At 36.6% G+C, this 8,836-nt stretch overlaps 1 pseudogene; it reads right to left on the bottom strand.

Annotated features, from left to right (window-relative positions):
• Positions 1-1,133: 1,133 nt before the first annotated feature.
• LOC127446410 (caveolin-2-like) lies at positions 1,134-7,987 on the bottom strand (annotated as a pseudogene).
• Between the last annotated feature and the right edge of the window lie 849 nt (positions 7,988-8,836).

Raw genomic sequence — 8,836 nt, 5'->3', positions numbered from 1 at the left:
ATCAGTCTCTAGAATTTACTCAGAATGGTGCCAAACACAAAAAACGTGAGGGGCAGTTCTGTGCACAGAAATGCCTTGTTGATGAGAGAGGTCAACAGAGAATGATCAGACTGGTTCGAACTGACAAAGTCTACGGTAACTCAGATAACTGCCCTGTACAATTGTGGTGAGAAGAATATCATCTCAGAATGCTATTCTGAGATGTGGGTTGGCACGAGGGGGACCTACACAATATTAAGCAGGTGGTTTTAATGTTGTGGCTGATCGGTGTAGAATGGAAAGTCCTCTTTTAGTCATGTAACTGTCAGTCAGTGAACACACTCACTCACAATAGCATTCATCTTTTCATTTTCACCCAAGGTCAGAATTTCGTGTGTGTGTGTGTGTGTGTGTGTGTGTGTGTGCGGGTGTGTGTTTACATAATAAGCAATGGTCTTTTAGTCTTTCTGTGCACCATTCCCTTATTTTGCTACTATCCATTTTTCTTTTTCTTACAACATTAAAATGGCACATGTTCAATTTACTCATCTTTGGATTAATTTTCATTTGTATGTGGCCCTGAGATTAGTCCTGAAAGAAAAAAATTAAAGCATCTAATCAACTAAATTAAAGGATTGAACATGAATAAACTGTTTTCAGATAATTAACGCTCTGCCATTGCAGTTTTACAAAACTGGATGCCAATTATCTTGTATTTATTATGCCTAACCCTCCTTATTTGTTTTTATTTTTTTACATGTACATTTACATTACCGGAACTAATGTAAAATTACATCATATCAATTTTGTATTAGGAAAGGTGTTTCTCATCATCAAAGGGGGGAAAACAGATGGAAAAGTGTGTAGTTTGTCATTAAATTTTTAGCAACGACAAGTCAGTCAAGTACAGCTCTATTTACAATTGCTAAGACTGGGTATTGAGTGCTTTGCACTCCTGAGCAAACTACATATGTTTTCGTTAGGGCAGAGTGGTCCAAAAACTATAAAAACCTCTACAAGATATTTGAAAGTTAATTTCAAATGAGCTGCAAAGACATGTCCAACATCGTATAAAATCGAACAGCTGTATACAGTACATGTATATGCTGAGTTTGTAATCAATAAAAGAATATTTGCATCGTTCTGTGTGGTGGTTAATATTTTGCCACACTGATTCTAATGAACCCACAGCACTTCCCAAAACTTCTGCAGAGGGGGGAGATGACAATGTCCAGCACGCTGTGCCACACCTCCTTTACCCAGTGCAAGTTTATGACCAAGAGCTGCACACTGGGAATTATCAGTCTAAAAAGGAGAGAAGGCAGATATGTTATCATTAGCGTTTCTGTCTTATTTTACACTTAAAAAGCTTTTGACACAGTTAAGTATATTTCTTGGATGTACGTCGGTGTAAGATAAGCCTTCTTGGCAAGTACATAGATTTACTTGACAGATCATGTTATTTTAAGTACATTTGGCATTTACATTTCCAGGAAAAAAAAAAAAGATATAACTTGTGATGTTCCACAAGGTTCTGTCCTGGGCCCTTCCTGGTTTTAATTTTCTCATTAACAGGGATTATACCAGCTTTGCTTGATAATAGAGCATTTCTATATATCATATAATAGAGCATAGAGTATAGCAGCCACCTGAAGTGATCTAATAGATTTCCACAACATGTCTACTCTGTCAATGATTTCAGTTTGTTGATGGCTTTTTTTTTTTTTTTTTTTTTTTGCAGTTGAACAATAATACAACACTCCCTGCTGAAAAGACCAGTATTGCTGGTCACCAGCTTACATTGTGTTTTGGGTGCTGGTCCCCCAGTGATGGATGCTGGTGTCCCCACCAAGCTTTTAAACTAGCTTAACCAGCAACATCAGAAAGATCACGCTGGTCAGCAGCTTCTCCAGCAAGGTTTCACGGGTGAAAAGCACAGCTATGCTGGTTCACCAGTTAAACCAACACCGATCCAGAACTAACCAGCCTAGACTAACATGGAAATTGCATGCTGGTTAAGATGGTCTTTTTACAAGGCTGTGTCTAGTATAATTAGAACATACACTGGTGGCCAAAAGTTTGGAATAATGTACAGATTTGCTGTTTCGGAAGGAAGTTGGTACTTTAATTCACCCAAGTGGCATTCAACTAATCACAAAGTATAGTCAGGATATTACTGATGTAAAAAAAACAGCACCATCACTATTTGAAAAAGTAATTTTCATGATAAATTGCTAATTTGGTACTAGAAAATCACTTGCCATTATATCAAACACAGTTGAAAGCTATTTGGTTCTTTAAATGAAGCTTAACATTGTCTTTGTGTTTGTTTTTGAGTTGCCACAGTATGCAATAGACTGGTATGTCTTAAGTTCAATATTAGGTCAAAAATGGCAAAAAAGAAACAGCTTTCTCTAGAAACACGTCAGTGAATCATTGTTTTGTGGAATGAAGGCTATACAATGCTTGAAATTGCCAAATAACTGAAGATTTCATACAAAGGTGTACACTACAGTCTTCAAAGACAAAGGACAACTGGCTCTAACAAGGACAGAAAGAGATGTGGAAGGCCAGATGTACAACTAAACAAGAGGATAAATACATCAGAGTCTCTAGTTTGAGAAATAGTCACCTCACATGTCCTCAGCTGACAGCTTCATTGAATTCTACCTGCTCAACACCAGTTTCATGTACAACAGTAAAGAGAAGACTTAGGGGTGCAGGCCTTATGGGAAGAATTGCAAAGAAAAAGCCACTTTTGAAACAGAAAAACAAAAAGAAAAGGTTAGAGTGGGCAAAGAAACACAGACATTGGACAACAGATAATTGGAAAAGAGTGTTATGGATCTTAACCCCATTGAGCTTTTGTGGGATAAGCTAGACTGTAAGGTGCATGAGAAGTGCCCGACAAGACAGTCACATCTATGGCAAGCGCTACAGGAAGCGTGGGGTGAAATGTCACCTGAGTATCTGGACAAACTGACAGCTAGAATGCATTGGATCTGCAAAGCTGTCATTGCTGCATGTGGAGGATTTTTTGATGTGAAATCTTTGAAGTAGTTTAAGAAGTTCTGAAAAAAAAAAAAAATAAAAAAAAAGAATCATTTTATGGTAATTTTTCATGTTATTAATGTCGTGACTATACATTGTGATCAATTGAATGCCACTTTGGTGAATAAAAGTACCCATTTCTTTTCATAAGAGCAAAATCTGTACATTATTCCAAACTTTTGGCCACCAGTGTACATAAAATAAACACCCAATACCACACAATCTGAACTCCAGGTTTAAACAACAGGTGGGGAAATGTTATAGTAACAAGTAACTATTAAAACACTTCTAGTCTATCAGTTTTTTCTTCACCTAATCTGTTCACAAATTGTCAATTGACCCTTTGCTAAGCCCCCCTTGGTTACGGTTGCTTGCTCTGACAAGCTCTGCAGAAATTTATTCTTTAATATTTTGCTAATTATTTTCATAAACGGAATGGATAATATTCTTAAGTGGGCTGGAATGAAGAGTAACATTGTATGATATGTTTATCTGAGTTTTTTTTTTTTTTTTTTGTAACAGAACAGAATAAACAGATAAAGAAAAATGATTATCACAGTCACTTGCAAAAGCATCATTTGATAGCAATTACACAACTGTCAACATTAACGTAAGTGAACAGAATTGCTTATAACATCTCATAACACACTAATTTTGATGCTGTGAACTGTTTATTTACTATAGCTTTTACGTACATGAATCAATACATAAATGAGTTAGCATTCAGTTATTAATCCCGTTTAAAACCACTCAAACACATTCCACTCCTGTAGACTCTCATTGGGAAATAGCAAACACATGTCAGAGTAATGGCAGCCCAGTAACAGTTGCTAAGACAGGATTGGTCAGAAACGTTTTTAAGGCAGGGCTTATGGAAGGGTCAATTAGCATTAATTAATATAAAATTTATATCAATGTATTGTATCATTTTATCAATAAATGGCAAAATAATATAGTAATACTTAGGACTTTTTTTATTTACTTTTTATTTGTTAGTTTATTGCAGTTGATTGTTGACTCAGTGGTGACTCACCAGATATGTAGACAACTGAGGACAGCAAAGAGAATACCTGCCACCTAAGCCACTGGCACAGCAAGCAGCAGGGGAATGATGCGGTAAAGCCAGAGTCTAGACAGCTCAAACAGAGCACAGCAACACATTATCAAAGCTCCTCACTGAAGCAGGCTCTGCTATCACATCCTCAAAGGTCACCTGAGCGGACACAACAAGAGAAAAGCTATTTTTGGTTGCCAAAGCTTTGGACCTATATTACTCTGCCTAACTGATATCTTGGTAACTGAGTAAATTGAAGTGACGTGAAGGCCAATATATCTAGAATTGTCCTTATCATAAAGTTAGAAATCTGAAGTTGCTTTAAATTTTTCGTTTACATTTTTTTGTTTTGTTTTTGTATTCTGATTAACAGGGTAGCTATGTTTTCCGTCTTATCTGTGTATGCACAATCATGTGACAGAAATTTAATCCATTTGTGAAACGTTAAACTTTTACTGGCACTAATTGCACAGATGCCAAAAAAGTATGTGATGCATGAACACTGTGTGCAACACAGAAAGAAATCCTGTAGTACTCCTTTTTATCATTAGAGGGCAGTATAGTATTATAAAAACAGCCTACTGTACATTGACCCAAGATTACCATCCATTCTGATATAACTAAGTATTTCAGCAACACTGTACATCATTTATTTTAAGAAGAAGCTATTATGTAGTTCACATTTGCACTGGGAAGAACGGGGCTAGTTGTCACATGGGGAAGTTGCTATCACATTTTTTGCCTGTTATTTGGGGCATATATTCACAAAAGCTCAATGTGTGGCAAATTAACTTGTTTCTTTATTCCTGAACAATAAAATTGGGAATGTTTAATAGCCTTTAAGTAATCTAGACCTTGAGGTTTGTGTCTCTACAGGAACTGACTTTCTAAAATAACCCCACCATGAGAAATATTTACTTGAGTTAAAAGTGTGACTACTAGCTCCGGTCTCCCCTTCACAGCTGATGAAGGGGAAAGGGAAAAAAAACCCAATAAGATTCACAATTTGTCTGAACTGAGAAAAAAAGACTAAATGAGGCTGGGGGAACCACCTATTAGTATGTACACAATAAATGTCTGGTGGCCTGAAAAGAGAAGGCCATTGGCCTGGACAATATTGATTGTATGACTCACCTTTAGGCACTTGTTGATTCCCTTTGGGTCTCTGTCCTTGATGAGAGATTTTGTGTTACTGCGAGCAGCCAATGAATCCTCCTGTCCTTCTGTTTGCTCTTCTGTAGTACCACAAGTATTATTTGGATTAATTTCACGGTGATTCAAGAGTGAAGACTCCTCTCTTCTATTATCTCTACATCTATAGTGATGTCCTTTGAAGATGTTTCCTGGTCCATGATGTGCGGTAGTGTGTGTGTATGGTTGTGCATCTGATTGTTTTAGAGGCTAAACTGTGGACCTACTAATGCATCTTCCCAATAGCATTTTCTCATTAAGAGATTAAGCCACTTACACAGAGATGGGACATAACAAATATTTGTGCAGCCTCACTACTTTCTAAATTAGTTCTTCAAGAGGACAACAAAGAAGTGACTGGCTTGATTTAGATCATGTCAGAGGTTGATTAATTGGATGGTTTGGAGGTTAAATACAAAATACTAGCCAAATGTTGTCTGAAATGTAAATTACTTTAAATAAAAAGAATAATTCACCCCCAAAAAATAAATAAATAAATAAAATAAAATAAAAAAATAAAAAAATAACAATCTGTCATAATTTACTCACACTTGTGTTGTTCCAAACGCAATCGACTTTCTTCTATGGAACACAAAAGAAGATGATAGAATGCTGGTACTGTTATTCTGTCACCATTCCTCACTCACTATTCATTGTATGGAGCAGCGTCAACATTCTTCAGAATTTCTCTTGTGTTACATGGGAAAAAAGAAAGTCATACAGGTTTATATTGAAATGAGGGTGAGTAAATTCATTTAATTTTGGGGTGAATTAACCCTTTAACTTCTTGTTTGTAGAATTGTTGTATAAAAGCAAACTTGCAGTCATACTGTTGGTCGAAATATCAGCACGGCTGATATAGTTTGTGAAATGTTTTCATGAAAAGTGTGCTTGTGATATCCGTCTTTAAAAATGCCAGTTATTCAATATTCCCAATGACATTTAGACATTTTTAAGTTTACAAATACTTTTTAGTTCCACTGTATGCTGATTAACAATATTTAACTGTGGCATTGATTGAAGATTAACTGGGATAAATGATGGCATGTCTGGATTAGGCTTTTATTTATCCAAAAACAAATAAAGGGAGGTGCACAGAAGAAAAGCATGCAGGAGAGTGGAAAGTGAAAGGTCAAGTTCACACTTTACGTTACAGTGTACTTGCACAAGTATGGATTATTACCAATAAACAACATGTCCTTAATTTGTAAATATTATAGTTAAACTACAGTTTAACTACATGTGCAACATGAACATTTTTATGTAAAGAATTACCAAAAAATGAACAAGTGAGAAAAAAAAAACCTCTATGTTATATGTGGTCATATGCTAAATGGATAAGCATATTTGTATTTTGGTTACTTTTTGTTTCAATTTTACAATGTTACTATCAATGTATTTTCTGGATGACCGTAGTGCCATAAAACATTCAGATACTTTTCAGAGTGGCTACTTGCATCCAGGTGTAAATAGCACCTGCCACATAGCACGGATATCTGCACCAATAGTCTAGTGGAAATATAGAAATTTACAAAAAACTGTGTTCTAAGCGCCACTGCAGCACCATGGTGCATAAAGCGAATTTATGGCGTTCCATTTGTGTCAAAAAAGAGTCAGCTGCTTTGTATACACGCTGCATCCGAATATCCATTCTTCCGTACTATATGGAGTAGTATGTCCAAATCCTCAGTATTCATAACACAGTTAGCGAGAAATACCCTGATGACCTACTATTTTCAGCTAGATTCTGTAGTGCGAAATCGACTGGACAATTTACGATCCCATAATACCTCGAGAGCTGAGGAGACGTCGTATTCAAAGCGCTGGATTTAAAAGAATGGTGTGTTGGACGGCTCTTTTCAACTGTAAGTTCTATATATACCAAATATATATATATATATATATATATATATATATATATATATATATATATATATATATATATATATACTTATGCTCAAATGGTGCTTGTTTAACAAAACCAGAGTAGATGATTTTCGCATTGGTTGTTCTTATGTCATATATTCTGGTCATGGGTCAATACCCATGTTCCTGGATGAAGTATGTCTGGAATCTATTCATTATACTCGAATGCATACCTAAAGAACATACTGTTTTACAGGCCGAGAAGTGCGTCCTTCATCAAATACAGTACATACTCTGACAGTACACGATTTCTTCAGAGATCCTTTGAAGGGGGACGCAGTAACGTAGAGCTACAGTGTGATAATGAGCAGTTTTGACTGGCTGTCACGGACCGCTTATACTCCGTCAAACTGGAGAAACAATGTGAATATATTTGACGTAGTCAACAGTTATTTTAAATTGTTTTTGAAGTATATTACTGTATTTTAATTCATTTATTTATTAAATGCAGATAATTTTTTTAATAAATGAGGGAAAGAATGTTTCATAATTTAAACAACTTTTCCATCTCCTCTGAAGATTTGAAGGGGCTGACTGGTAAATAGCATCTGTAAATACTTTATCAGGCAATCAGTGTACATGCTTGAGACTGCATTTTGTTCTATACTAAGGTAAGGACTGTACACACAGCTCTAGGGCACTCCCTGTTGGTCTCCAAACACAGGACAACTCACAGTATATTTTCGTGGTGCAATCTTGTCTATGAGAGTACTAGGACTCTTCGCTGTTTGTACCACTCTGCTTGTCTGTGTTCGCAGCATTCCAGACAGGCTGCCAGTCCTGCATTGCTTGGCAAAACACTACGGTCGATCCTACTTTGGCTTCGTTCTGCATTATTTTCATGAGTGGAGCAAAAATAGACAAAATAGCTGCCCATATTGTGTCTAAAATGTAAGTTATTAGATATGCCTATAAATATTGTAAAAGCATTACTGTAACTGCTGATCTCCTGTGATTTTCACGCACAACAGTCTCTAGAGTTTACTCATAATGGAGCCAAAAACAAAAAACATCCACACCTTGTTGAGGAGAGAGGTCAACGGAGAATGGCCAGAATGGTTCGAGCTGACAGAAAGGCTATGGTAACTCAGATAACCACTCGTACAATCGTATTGTGCAGAACAGCATCTCAGAATGCACAACACATTGAACCTTGAGGCGGATAGGCTACAACAGCAGAAGACAACATCAGGCACTTTATTAGGACCATAATGTTCCTAATAAAGTGCTCAGTAAGTGTAAGTATTGCAGGATAGTCTGTCACCTCTCTGTAAGTGTAGCAGGATAGGCTGTCACCTCCCTGTAAAAGGCTGTCTTCACAACAACACTCCGCAGTCAGTACTGCCAATTTATATCAGACCAGCTTCCAAGATTTTCAGAATCACTGACTAGTTATTTATTAGCATAAATATTAGTCAAAAACTAGTCTCCATACACATTTCAAATGTTGATGTAAAGAGATTCAGGGCCCTATTTTAAAAGCGTCAAGCACAACATGACACCTTAAGTCATAAGCGCAGAGTTAATGGGCATGGCCATGAAGTTTTGATATTTTCGTGCAAGCATGCGCTACGTTTGGGCGCAAGTGGGTTTGGCAAAATCGCCCGTGCAGTGCGCAAAAAGACTGGACCAAGT

Source organism: Myxocyprinus asiaticus, chromosome 9 (genome assembly GCF_019703515.2).
Source record: "Myxocyprinus asiaticus isolate MX2 ecotype Aquarium Trade chromosome 9, UBuf_Myxa_2, whole genome shotgun sequence".
Lineage (NCBI taxonomy): Eukaryota > Metazoa > Chordata > Actinopteri > Cypriniformes > Catostomidae > Myxocyprinus > Myxocyprinus asiaticus.
This window is presented reverse-complemented; position numbering and strand designations above follow the sequence as displayed.